We start from the raw sequence: 14,449 nt of genomic DNA, 5'->3' as shown, positions 1-14,449 counted from the left end.
ACGGCTTGCTCAACGTTGCCCGTCGGTTAGCTTGTTTGCGCGGTGCGCAGCTCCGCGCAAACGGGGTACGCTGGTTTAAGCCTCATTTGGCTATCGGCACGCATATTCCGCTCAGCTTAGTTAGGGGCACATATATTTAGCATGGTAAACCACTGCTCAGCTACGGGCACTCATTTTGCACCAGTTGAACCAATGCTTATCTACGGGCACATACACTCACTCTGTTGAACTGTAGCTCAGCTATGGGCACATCTGGCAGTTTCTATTCATTTCTTAACTCACATTTCTTCAATATAAATGGGCTATTTCATTGCATTTTACATATATTGTGGTTTTATGTGTACATATTTGTCAGGGACTTGTTTCCTGCTTATTTTGCAAAAAAAAAAAATTGGTGCTGTGGGGGCTCGAACCATGAATGCCTGCTCTGCAGCCAACATCTCTACTGCTACACTATTGCTTCCTGGCTTATTTTGCACATTTAGTTCTTATATGCTTTCCCATTGACTGCTAACTGTAGCTGCGCTATGGGCACGCCCGCGCAAACGAGCGCACTCATGGTTAAACATCTTTACAATTTAAAAAAAATATGACATGTTCATTTAGATTGTTTTATGTTTAATAGTCTGTAGGGGCATGTGTTGTGTTGTGTTTATTCACATTTCCGTGGACTCTGTTGTGGGTGTCTACTTTGGGCACTTTTACACTTCTGGGGGCGTGTCCGCTTGCAGGGCTCAGCCTATGGACACGCTCCCTACTGTCTTACACGGACCGTGTTCAACTTAGGTGTGATTCAGCATGCTCTCATGAATATGCAGAGCATGCTGACATCACTCCGTTTAACTGCAGCCTCCGTGTAAGAGTTATAACTCTTACACGGAGGCTTCGTGAATCCTGGGGAGTATCTCTTTAATTAAATATATATTTAATTAGTTGATTAATTGATTTACTTTATATAAGACAAAAAATAAAAAATCACCCAGCGAGTAAACGGACTGCCAAAGATGTAAAATATGAGTGTAACAACAGCCAAATGAACGACAGTCAGACGCACAGCAACCATAAAAACTTTAATAAATAAATGTAAGTAGGTAAGCACTTTCACCACTACAAATGGCTTCTTCAGACCATATAACTTACAAGAGCAGAAACAGGCATTTAAATAGATGACATCAGCTACTCATTTTTTAAATAAACCAATAAAATGCACAGCAGTCACAGTATTTCATTCACTCAATGCTAAACCTATGTCTTCCTTCATTACCAGATAAAGCATGCTGCATCATCAAATTCAGGAAGTAAGCTCTTAAAACAACAGCATTCATATATTGCATGCATCAAAATTCAAAGTTGCTAAAATTATAAATACACAACATAAACATAAGCATAGAGCTCATGAAAACAAGAACAGACATTTAAATAAATAACATCAGCTACTCACTTTATACTTTCTAAAAATAAGCCAGTAAATACACAGCAGTCACAGTATTTCACGCACTTAGTGCTGAGCCTGTGTCTTTCTTCATTACCAGCATCACAAAAGCAGACAGAGTATGCTGCATCATCAAATTTAGAAAGTCAGCTCTTAAGCAACAAAGCTCATATATTGCATGCATCAAGATCATTCAGAATTGCTGCAATTATAAATGCATAACTTAAACATGCACCAGAACGAATGCTACAATCATAATCACATCCATATATAAAATACAAGAATAGTAAAAACAAAAGAAAGGCTACCTGTTTAGGTATACCTCTCTTATTTAGAACTGGCTTAATGGAAACTACCTCATTGAGCCCTGACCCCTATCAGCTCTAAGCTTAAGGATCCAGCAAAGCTCTGCTTCTTCCATCCTATTTTCAGTGTCTCCTAATCTAACACTGGCTCTGACACTTTCAATAACCCTAAATTTAAATACATGCTTACTTTCATTTGCTAACACATATCTAGATATAACACTGTTATTGCTACATATATGCATACTGTAAAGGTGCTCCCTTATTCCTTCCCTTAGACTACGTCCCATCTTATCCACATAAAATCTCTGACAGCAATGGCACTGCGCTAAATAGACTATGCGCCTAGTGGCACAAGTGGCCCTAGGAGTGAACCTATACTCCTTACAAGTATCTGGATGAAAGAATGTGTCCATAGTTTCTATATGTTGGTAAAAACCACACTGGCCACAAGAGAATGTCCCAGCCGTCCCACATGGACTCTTAACTTCCCTATCAGGATAGCACAACAATCTTTTCAAGGACATGCAGCTCTTATAACAAAATGGGCATATCCCCTACCACTCTAGCAATCTTTTCATCCATCAACAACAATGACCAGTGTCTCTCAAAAATGTTTTTTGATCTTATCTACATTATTAGTGCAAAACATCGGGACTTTCACAACAGTCTCATGTTTCTCTTCATGTGTAGTTTGATCTATATTATTAAGAATAGATCTATTGAAAAAGTATGGTTTAGCTCGATCTTCTCATAGCCCATCAACATGTGCAAGAATGGGGGTAAAATCTGAACCATTATAACCACGATCACACAAATTTTGACACAGAGTATCCCTACTTCACCTGTAACTTTCCTTAGGATTGTGCAATCTGGGCATCCTCATCCCCTGCCCCTTGACTATGTTATTAAATATCTGTTTTGGATGCATACTTTGCCTATGTAGCATCGTGTTCCTATGGCAGTCCTTTCTATAGAGACCTGTGTTAATATGAGACCCTCATTCCTTGGTAACACACACATCTAAAAATTCAATAGACGTATCAGAGTACTTCAAAGTGAATCTCAAAAATTCACTAGATCTATGCAGTTCCTCAACAAATTCATGTAAACTATCAGCCATACCTCTCCAAAGCAAAAAAAGTTATCAATAAAATGGCAATAGAACAGCACATTCTGAACAAACATTTCCATGTTAAATACCACATCCAATTCCCATTGAACCACCACTGCATTCGCGTAGCTGTTGGCACAGCATGTGCCCATTGCTATGCCATGTTTTTGTATGTAGTAACCATTTTCAAAGGCATTGTTGTCCAGAACCACATCCATGAAAGTAGAAATTAGATCAACAAGTTTCTGTTCATACTCACTATGATTAAGCAGATACCTATGTAAATATTCAACACCTTGCAAATTCGGTATAACTGTGAACAATGACACAACATCCATTGTCACTAGTAAATATTGACTCAGCCCACCATTTGTTTGTGTCTTTCGGCCTTTCCTGGTTAGGGGTCGCCACAGCGGAACTCCAGTCCGTTAATGATTGGTAGTGGATTTTTACGTACTGAGTTACTAGCCCTGATGCACAACCTTCAACAAAGGCACGCCCCATTCACATATGCCTCCACACAGAAGATGCTCTAGCTGAGAATCGAATGGGACAACTTCTTGCTATGAGGCGACAACGCTACCGCAGCACCACCACCGCAGTGACTCAACCCACCATATGATTTCATAAAATCAAACAAATCTTGTAGGAACTGCTTAGTGTCCCATAACACAACCATTAATTTATCTAGTATAGGTCTCACATGTTTTTCAATGAAAACTGAGAAGGGTTCAGTAACCCAACCCTTTCCTGCCACAACTGGTCTAAACAGAGGTACTATGGGATCTTTATGAATCTTAGGGAGACCTTGAAATAGATGCACTATTGGTGTATCAACTGTCAAAAATTGCATGTTTCATGGAAATATAATTTTTATTTATTTTATTTTATTTATTTTACATTTGTTTACTGGGAAAGTCCGACTGGAATGAGGTCCATTTACAGTGGAGGCCTGGGGAGAAAAGCTCCACATCAAACAATATGTACAGTGGTAATTATGCAATCAAAAATATGTATCATACAATGGTTTGTTCCAAGCAAGCTTAATTTATACATAGTAGACCCTGGATGGCAGTATTTGGGAGAAAGAATCTTCACATTAACCAATGCAATTAAAAGAGACATCACACAAGACATAATAATTTACACATAGTAGGCCCTGTATGGGAGTATTTGAGTACTGTATAGTAGAGAAAGTAAGCAGTGAAGAGAGGAAGGTAGCAAGAATTGGAGGAGAACAGGAAAGCATTTATGTGATGCAAGGACAGAGCCAGGACTGCAAGAGATATGACTTAAGTGACTTTTTAAACAGTGAGATAGATGGTGCTGAAGAGATATTTTGGGGGAGGTTATTCCATTTCCTAGCAATGGTATGAGAGAAAAGAGTTTTCCCTGCAGTATTGTTGGCTTTGGATATACAGAGCAGGGTTTTGTTGGATGAGTGTAGAGGCCGGTTTGCTGAATATTGGTTTAGTAGTTGATTTAGGGCTGGAGTTTTGTGGAGATTCTTTAGTATGTTGAAGGTGAGCACTGGTTGGTGGTAACTAAGTAATTGAGTGAGTTCTAACCACTGTACCTCCTTTAGGGTAAGACAGTGATGGCTTCTAAGAGTAGAGTTATTGGCATATTTTGCAGTCTTACTGTAACATGATTCTAGTTTGTCTAGGTCCAATTTCCTGATGTTGGTTAGGACTGGTGATGCATACATTACGGTAGACAAAAGGTGGGTTTGGGCTAGGGTGATTCATGCTTGGTCTGTTAGGAACTATTTGTGTTTGTATAAAGTTCCTAATTTTTTATGTACCTTTTATCTATTTCAACACTGAGGAGATTATTATGGGGGGAGGGAGAGATTGTTGTGCCATTTTTGGAGGTGATAGTGAAAGACGGAGGTGTGTTCTGGATTTGTTGAGGGTGAAAAGAAGTAATTTGGTCTTGTTGGGGTTTAGAATTAGTTGGATATCAGTAATCCATTTTTCAACGGAGCAGAAGGATTCTTGGGTAAGCTTTTGGAGAGTGGTTATGGATGGGGCTGAGCAGATTAGGGTTGAGTCATCTGCATACTGTATAAGTGATGCATGCAGGGTGGAGGTATGTAGTTTGTTGGTGAAAATTGTAAATAGTAGAGGCCCCAGTATTGATCCTTGTGGAATGCCTATAGTAGTTGTTAGTAGAGGTGATAGTACATCTTGCCATTTGAATGATTGTTTTCTATCAGAGAGATAGTTTTTGAATCAGGAAGTAGTGGAGGGGGTAAAGGACATGGTGGATAGTGTGTCTAAAAGTAGGTTATGCGAGACCATGTCAAATGCCTTAGATAGATGTAAGAATATGGCTGTTATGAAGTTGTTGTTTCTAAGTTGGTTAACCTGGTTAGTAAAGGAGAGAAGAGCAGTAGTTGTACTATGGTTTGGGTGGAAGCCATGCTGTGTGAAGGAGAGGAGATTATGTGAGGTTAAGAAGTGCATCACTTGGATGTGAATACATTTCTCCAGGAGCTAGGAAAGGGGGGATAGGATAACAGTGGGGTGGTAGTTTGATAGCTCATAGGAGTTGCCGCCTTTGTGTAGGGGAATGATATATGACACTTTCCAAATTTGGGGGATGTAAGCTTCTTGTATAGAGCGGTTTATAAGAATTAAGACAGGGTAGGCTAGGGACTCTGCAGCTAATTTTAGGAAATTAGCAGGTAAGCCATCTGCTGTGAGAGTGTTAGGTTTTTGTTTTGAGAGTAGTTTTTTAACTGTGGAGGTTGTTACAGGTGAGAGTGTAAAAGAAGGTATATTATTGTGACCTATAGTGGTTGTGAATATAGATTTATTGTTAGATAGCTGGGTAGATAATGACAGAATAGATTCTGTGAAGTGATAGTTAAATTGAGAAGCTATGCTGTCATTATTAGTATTGGTGTTGGGAGCTGGGGTGGTAGTTTTGCTGGGTTTCAGAAGGGAGTTGATAGCTTGCCAGAACTTTTGGGAGTTTTTGGAATGTTTGTTTTGGATACCTAGGAAGCAGTTTTGTTTATCCATTTTTGTTTGTTTTTTGGCTTGATTCTGAAGTTGTTGATATTTTTGTCTATCTTGGCTAGTGTTATTCATTTTCCAGGTCTTCCAGGCATTGTCTCTGGCTTTTAATAAGGCTTTTGTGGCCCTATTTAGCCAAGGGGCATAGTTTACATTAGTTCTAAGTTTCCTGATGGGAGCTACTGTATTTAGAATATTCATAAAAGTACTATTGAAAAACTCAACTGCCTGGTCTAATGCTAGAGTTTGTAGTGGGTGCCAGTTACATTGCTGTAACATGCTGTTAAGAATTTGTGGCTTTACCTTGTGCTCATCTCTAGTTTCCTTATACAGTATGGGTTTGGGTATGTTTACCTGTTTATGAAAGAGGAATGTTGGGCAGTGGTCACTCAGTTCATCAGGTAGGCAGCCCACATGATAATTTTCCTTGGGGAAATTAACTAAAGTCCAATTGAGAATGGAATGTTTTTTGGATTTTTTTGTCAACTCTGAGAATCCAAATAAGTTAATATGGTTTGAGGGAATGTTGGAGTTGCAGGCTAGCCAGTCTAGGTTTAGGTCGCCTAACAGGATAGTTTCTTGGGGCAGGTTGATTGTAGCCCATTGTAAGATTTCCTCTATTATAGGAGAGTTATTTCCTGGAGGAATATAACTGCAGAGGATGTTGATAGCAGGATGGTTTCTTGGGGCAGGTTGATTGTGGCCCATTGTAAGATTTCCTCTATTATAGGGAGTTATTTCCTGGAGGAATATAACTGCAGAGGATGTTGATAGCAGGATAGTTTCTTGGGGCAGGGTGATTGTAGCCCATTGTAAGATTTCCTCTATTATAGGAGAGTTATTTCCTGGAGGAATATAACTGCAGAGGATGTTGATAGCAGGATGGTTTCTTGGGGTAGGCTGATTGTGGCCCACTGTAGTATCTCTTCTATTATAGGTGAGTTATTTCCTTGAGGGATATAACTGCAGAGGATGTTGATTCTCTTTTTGTTTTTTAGGGATATAAAGAAGCCTAATGTTTTCACATTCTGAAATCTGGGAAGGGGGTTTGCAGAGGCTGGAGGTTAAGTGTGTTTTTTAAAAAAATTGCAACTCCCCCTCCCTTTTGGGCATCTCTGTCTTGCCTTAGGATGTCATAGACTGGGGGGAGAATTTCTTCATTTTGGGTGGTGGGTTTTAGCCAGGTCTCAGTAATGGTTAGTATATCTGGGGAGTAGTGGGCTATGAATGCATGTAGGTCATGTAGTTTGTTGGATATACTTCTTGAGTTTCGGTTAATAATAAGTAGTTCTGATTTCTGTTTGTGTGAGAGAATTTTGTGCATAGACCTGGGTTGGGGTGTATGTCTCCTGAGATTAGTAGATATTTTTTAAGGAATAGTTTGAGTTTTATAGTATGTGCTAGGTGTGTATTTACTCTAGATGCTGTTTGTCTATTGAGAGGTAGTGTGGTGTGTGTTTTGTATATATAAAATAATGAGCTATTATTAAATAGTATGGAGCAGATTACAATATTTTTGTGTGTATGTGTGTGTGTGTGTGTGTGTGTGTGTGTGTGTGTGTGTGTGTGTGTGTGTGTGTGTGTGTGTGTGTGTGTGTGTGTGTGTGTGTGTGTGTGTGTGTGTGTGTGTGTGTGTGTGTGTAGGTATGTGTTATGCGGAAGGTATTGTTTAATGGTATGTTGGTATGTATGGGGTTGATGTAGGCTAGAGTAGTGAGAGTTCGTAGTAGTAGTGGTAGTATGGCTTGCATGATTTGTCTGGGTGGAGCTATGGTTTTAGAAATATTGTGATTGAGGTAAAATAGGTTGGGTGTGGTAGGTCTTAGGATATTGGGTGGGGAGTTTAGTTTGGGTGTGGTTGGGTGTAATTATAGCAGGCTGCTGATTGGTGTAGAGATTGGTCAGGTGAGCAGGGGATAGTATATGTTTAGATGCACTGGGGTTATGTGGGAATTGGGGGTAGTGTAGGGGAGCGGAGTGAGCCGAGGGTCTAAGTAAACAGTCATTAAGGAGAGTCTGCAGCTCCCTACATATGCCTTTAATCCTCCTAACATGAATTCTGTCACACATCAGTATCAGTTAACGTAGACATAAACTTCTATTCATAACCACACTCGTACCACCCTTATCTACAGGGCAGATGACTGTAGTCTGGTCACTCTGTAACCTATTCAGTGCTGCATGCTCACAATAGTTTAAGTTAGTAAAATGTCTCCCATCCTGTCTACTATTAAATACCGTATGAAGCTCATCTTCACATATTTTACTGAACGTCTCAAGAATAGGATGATTCACAGGCACAAAATTGCTTAGCTTTTTAAACCCATGTCAACCACCATTTTGTACTTTCATGGATGTGATTCTGGACAAAAGTGCCTTTGTCTTTGATAATAGTTACTACATGCAAAAATGTGGCGTAGCAATGGGCACATGTTGTGCCAACAGCTACGCGAATGCGGTGGTGCCCCAATGGGAATTGGATGTGGTATTTAACATGGAAATATTTTTTTCAGAATGTGCTGTTTTATTGCCGTTTTGTTGATGACTTTTTTTGCTTTGGAGGGGTACATGAATTTGTTGAGGCACTGCATAGATCTAGTGAATTTCTGAGATTCAATTTGAAGTACTCTGATACGTATATTGAATTCTTAGATGTGTGTGTTACCAAGTATTGTGAGTCTCATATTAAGACTGGTCTGTATAGAAAGGACTGCCATAGGAACATGATGCTACATAGGCAAAGTATGCATCTGAAATGAATATCTAATAACATAGTCAAGGGGCAGTGGATGAGGATGCCCAGATTGCACAATACTGAGGAAAGTTACAGGTAAGGTAGGGATACTCTGTGTCACAATTTGAGTGATTGGGGTTATAAAGGTTCAGATTTTACCCCCATACTTGCACATGTTGATGGCCTACAAGAAGATCAAGCTAAGCCATACTTTTCTGATAGATCTATTCTTATTAATAAAATTACCTATGAAGAGAAACATGAGACCGTTGTGAAAGTCCCGATGTTTTACACTAATAATGTAGATAAGATCAAAAAAGTTTTTGAGAGACACTGGTCATTGTTGTTGATGGGTGAAAAGATTGCTAGAGTGATAGGGGATATGCCCGTTTTGTTATAAGAACTGCATGTCCTTGAAAAGATTGTTGTGCTATCCTGATAGGGAGGTTAAGAGTCCAGGTGGGATGGCTGGGACATTCCCTTGTGGCCAGTGTGGTTTTTGCCATATGGGCCTGTACATTGGTAATTGAAAAGTTTTCCCAGTTGATGGAAGAGTAGTTGGAGTCACCCAGTATGAGAGTATTGGGTTGGACCTTGATATATTCCAGGGCACTTAGGAACTTGGAGTGAGAGTCTAGGGAGATGTTTGGGGTTCTTTAGCTGGCTATGACTTGAATCACTGTCTTACCCAGTGTTAGTTGTACCCGAAGTATCTCAGATGTATTACGCTGGGCTACCAGTCTAGAGGTGTGCGTATCCTTTAAGAATATGTTGACACCACTGCCTTTGGAGTTTCTGGCCATATTCTGGGGCTGAAAGGTATGGAATGAGTTGTAGCCTGGGAGTGCTGGGGTGCTTTCTGCCTCCTTAAACCAGGTCTCTGTTACAGCACAGATGTCGACATTCTCCATTTTGAGGAGAGCTTTGAGCGAGTGCATCTTGAGATTTAGACTTCTAGTACTGAGCAGCATGACCTCAGATTGCATTTGTTTGTAGCTGTTATGGTGGAATTTTGGTCTTTGGAACACTGCCTAAAAAGGGCACTGTAGGAGTGGCAAGAACCTAAGCCATTAACTGGAATCCCAGGGGTGACAGATGCAGGCCGTCTCTGGCAAAGCATTGAGGTCTGCCGATCACGTCGTCCCAGGCAGACAGATACTGCATCCCATTACAATGACACCAGAAACTTAGCCAATTGTTAAAGTCAATCATTTTCTGCTCGTACTGTGGTATAATTCTGGGTGACAGTAGAATACTGCTCAGGGGTAGGGTCATATCTGTCTGGGCCACATAATCCAAGAGTTCCATCACATCTCTTTTCATGTAGTCCAGGGAGGTACATCTCAGGTCATTCACACCCACATGGACAATGACTGAGTTATATTTGTACTTGTTGTGGAGTGACCTGAGTGCATGTGTTATGTGGTGGATCCTGGCAGCTGATAGACAATTGACTGTCACCTTCTCCTTGTTTAACCTAGTGAGTGGGACATCATTGTGCCTCACAATTGAGTCTCCTATGATTAATACATTGGGCAAAGTATTTTGTCTTAAGGGCTTAGGTTGAGGGGCACACTGTGGTGGTGAGCTATGTGTTCTGGTGTTGGTGTTGTAGTGGTTGAGTGCATTTCTATCTTGGGAGTCTCTGTTGTTTGGATAAATTTTTATTGAGACACTCCACAAAGGTGGGTGTATGGTTTGTGTTTCTATGTGTGGGTTGTGATGGTTGATGTTTTGGACGGCTGTGTGTTCTATGTAGTGAGTTGCAGGTGTTGACCTTCTCCTCTTCACCAGCTAGTCCGGTCTTGGTTGGAGTGTGCACTGCTTCCAGTTTGGTGATATAAGTGCATCCCTCACATTTATGAGTATTGGGAGGTAAGAGGAGAGTGTTGCCTGTATACATTAGACAGTTGCCATGCTGTCTCACAATGCCCAAGTGCACCAGGTTAGCAGAAGAAAGCACAGGAAATTGCCCTGCAATCATACCAGGAGGGGTGGTCATAACTAATAAGTACTGGTGCTGTTACTGCATAGGAACAGCTAGTGCTAATAGCACCTAAGTGTGCTACAATAAATGCTACAAATGCCTGTTAAAGTGCTGGCTGATTAAACTAATTGAAGTACAAGAAGTAAAAGAACAAACACATTCTAAGGGAAAAATTGAAGAGCAGACTTTCTGGAACTGGTAATAATTTAACTCAGCTGAGTGCTACTGTGCAGTGCTGAAACCCACACAAACCCAGGCTTTTAAACCAGAAAGTTGAAAGGGATGGAAAAACTGCCCAAACGGACAAAAAACTACAATTTCTGGACCAGAAACCACTCCTGTTGTGGTAGATAGGCTACCTAGTGCTTACCACTCCCACTGATAAGCTAAAAGGCTTCCTCCAAAACAGAAATGTCTGGGGGGGCTCAGAAACTTGCAAACCAGTCCTTGGTACATCAAATCTGTATCTGGACTAGACTAGTTACAGGAAAGGTGGGAAACAAGCTTAGAACTTTTTTTTGTTTTGATTTTTTTTTTTTTTTGTTTTTTTTGCAGAAAAGCAATTAAAACAGTAGCAAAAATACTTCAAATGCAGTACAAGCTAACACACTTGAGTTTGTAGCAATGTTGAGGCAAATACAGCTGAAATAAATGCAAATAAATTAAAAATGACAAAAAATGGATCTATGGGAAACAATTGGTAGGAAAAGTACATAAATAGCTTATACAACAGAAAATAGCAATGATAAGGGGGAAGGAAGGACCTTGGAAACCAGTTTATAACAAGGGGTTAAGCCACAGACACAGCCTTATAAAACAGCCACATGAAAAGGGTGGAAGGATTGAGAAAAACTTTCAAGGAAGAAGTAGATTGGCTAGAGAGTCATCCAATCAAGTAAAGGCAATTTCAGAAGCTTTATCTTAATGTGTTAGTAGAAGTTGGGACAGACACACAATGCAACTTTAAGCAGGTAAATGATAAGTGAAATATAAACATGCATCAGACTATGCAGAAAATTACCAGTGACACTGTTTATGGAAAAATGCAGTAATAAATGACTAAAGCTCAAATCTGTCAGAGTAGTAAAATATTCTGCCACAAGTGTGAATTAAACTACAAGACTATGGTCCAGCTGAGTTTAAAATACAAATGGAGAGCTTTTACAAGTAATTCTACTTGTGGAAATGGAAGCACAGCATAATGCCGGAACACAAAATTCCCACAACTGCCATATAAAATACAAGACTAAGCTCTCTAAACAAACTAAAAAATGCAAACAGATGAAACAGACCAGAACAGAAAAGTACAAAGTATTATCACCACACACATCACTATAAGTGCAAGTAAATATTTAGGCAGAATTGAAATACGTAAAATAATTTAAATCTCTTTTTTTGATGAAAAGCAAGTTATTCACAGTTACATACCTCTCAAAATATTGTATTAAAAATACAAGTAAAAAAGAAGCACATACCTTGTACTACATGAACTGCTGCAGATTTCTATGTTGTTGCTCTATAACTTTTCCCATAGCACAATGCCTCTCATTGCATTTTTTAGCACTTATATCATGCACATTTAGTTGCCTGGCTTCAAAGATTATACTTATTAGGCCTCAACTCATTATTGTTTCTGAATCACTCAGCTGGCATGTTGATGCACCTTGCTCATTTCTGTGTAACTGTGGGCAGCACTGTAAATGCCCGGTCCATGCCATGCCTTTAAGGGGGAATTTATAATTTCACATATGATCTAACAGAAATGGAGTCAGTGTTATGCCTGTTTTCTTAACAGCATATAAAAGGATACAGTACTGCTATGTTTTCCACCTTAAAGTGTCATAGTAAACCATTATAAATTATTTAGTTGATTATTGTTATGTGAGTCATCCTGTTGTACCCATGTTATATGGGATACCTAAAATACATACATATTTGGAGTTAGCTCCTATGTGACTTAATGCATTGGGCCATGGATTTCTCATGAACCAATATCCATTTTTGTTGAGAAATGTTACCCAATACCTAGGCATTTATCCTACTATATTTAAGGATACAAGACATTTTGTTACAGGATTGTGTGAATGGTAGAACATTGCTAATATTACCAATTTAGTGCTTGTCAATTTAGATGTTAATTCTTTACTTACAATCATACCAAATGATTTTGAAACTGAAGGTGCAGTGACTTATTTATCTATATTTACTGATAAGAATGGTACTAAAATTAATCTGATGTGTTTACTTCTTGAACTAATTTTGGAAATATTATTTTTATGTTTAATGAAATAATCATTTTGCAGAAAACAGGGGTTGTCAAGGACATCCTATGTGTCAACAACTATGCTAATATATACTATTGTGGGAAAACACATATTTTAAAGGATTATGAATATACATCTGTTATACATTATTATGTTCAATTTGTGGATGATGCATGTTTTATACAGTTTGGCACATTGAGCAATTAACTAATGTTATGCAATATTAGTTTTCTGTTTGTTCTGTGCTGTTATAAACTACTGGATTTTTGAATGTTTGTGTGTAATTTTCAGATGAAGAGATTAATGTCCTTGATGTTGCAGTGTAAAAAGATGATTCAGATACAATAAATACATCTATATATAAAAAGGAATGTAAGAAAAAGTCATATTAGATATAGTAGGCGGGCTTAATTTATATATAAAAATGTTTTGAAAGGTCAGCTTATATGGCCATCTAGATTTGCTAGCAATAATGCTGATTTAGATTGCATTTTGTGTGAGCTGGGGCATGATTCTTTTAGATAAGTGATATTCTTTACAGTATCAGAAGTAATAAAGACAATGAAAAATTTGGAATTACAACAGCAAAGCCATATTTTTACAGGATGACTATGATTAAGTCTATTACAGGTTACACCACAAAGGCATGTTTGAGAATTCCTGTAATGTTTAGCAGGAATGCTAGTATCATGTGTGACATAATAAACAGAATTGGTCTATTTTGATCCCTCTCTTCTTTATAAAAATAAGAAGTCATTAAAACAACTGCTTTGTAATAGACAAGAATGCTAAATGCAAACATAGAAATATTCATAAAGTATGTATCTTTTCCCTTTATAGCCACAATTGTATTTATATTAAAACAGATGCATAGTTTGTACATCCCATTAGTAGAAATAAAATTTCACTTGATTTTTATGCTGACCATAATACTTCATATTTAGTTTATGTAGTGCCTTGTCAAGTATGTCAATGTTTTTACATGGGAAAGACATACGGAACATTTAAGAAAAAGATTTCTGAACATCTTTATGATATAAGGAAAGAGAAAATACTAAATGTATTAGCAAAACATATTAAAAAATAATATACAGCATATGTTTAAGATTTTGGCTTTGCAAATTATTAATACACCTTGTACAGAAGATGAATGTATTAGTATAAATGAAAAAGCAGTGTTTAAATGGATTGTTAATTTAGGTGCTATGCACCCTGGTATTAATGCATCTATTTATTTAAAACCAGTTCTTAAGCTTAACAAGGTTAAAAACATTGATCATGTGTTTACTTATGTGATGTTTATATATAAGTATAGTTTTATCAATAGTAATACATTGTCTGAGGAAGTGCCTTGATGCATGAAAGCACTTGCATATTTCTGCAATAAATTTTGTTTTATGGTATCCATTGTCTACAGTCCTTTTCTTTTTTGAACTTTACTTATCCTGGACATTTCATTTGTTCCTCATTTCTTCTTTCTTCATTTACAAGATAATAGAAATGGTCTGGATAATATGCTTATTAGTAAAGAAAAAATAACTAAAAAAATGGGAAAAGGTAGAAAGCCCAAATACAGATATATTGATTTTG

The 14,449-nt window shown here is 38.2% G+C and overlaps 1 protein-coding gene across 1 annotated transcript in view; it reads right to left on the bottom strand.

Annotated features, from left to right (window-relative positions):
* LOC122815047 (extracellular calcium-sensing receptor-like) overlaps positions 1-14,449 on the bottom strand; it is a 270,860-nt gene that overhangs the window by 128,855 nt on the left and 127,556 nt on the right. The window lies entirely within an intron of this gene.

The sequence above is a fragment of the Protopterus annectens genome, chromosome 11.part0, assembly GCF_019279795.1.
Source record: "Protopterus annectens isolate FY-2018-M chromosome 11.part0, PAN1.0, whole genome shotgun sequence".
Taxonomy (NCBI): Eukaryota; Metazoa; Chordata; order Ceratodontiformes; family Protopteridae; genus Protopterus; species Protopterus annectens.
Note: the sequence above shows the minus strand (reverse complement) of the source record. Positions and strands in the feature narration are given on the sequence as shown.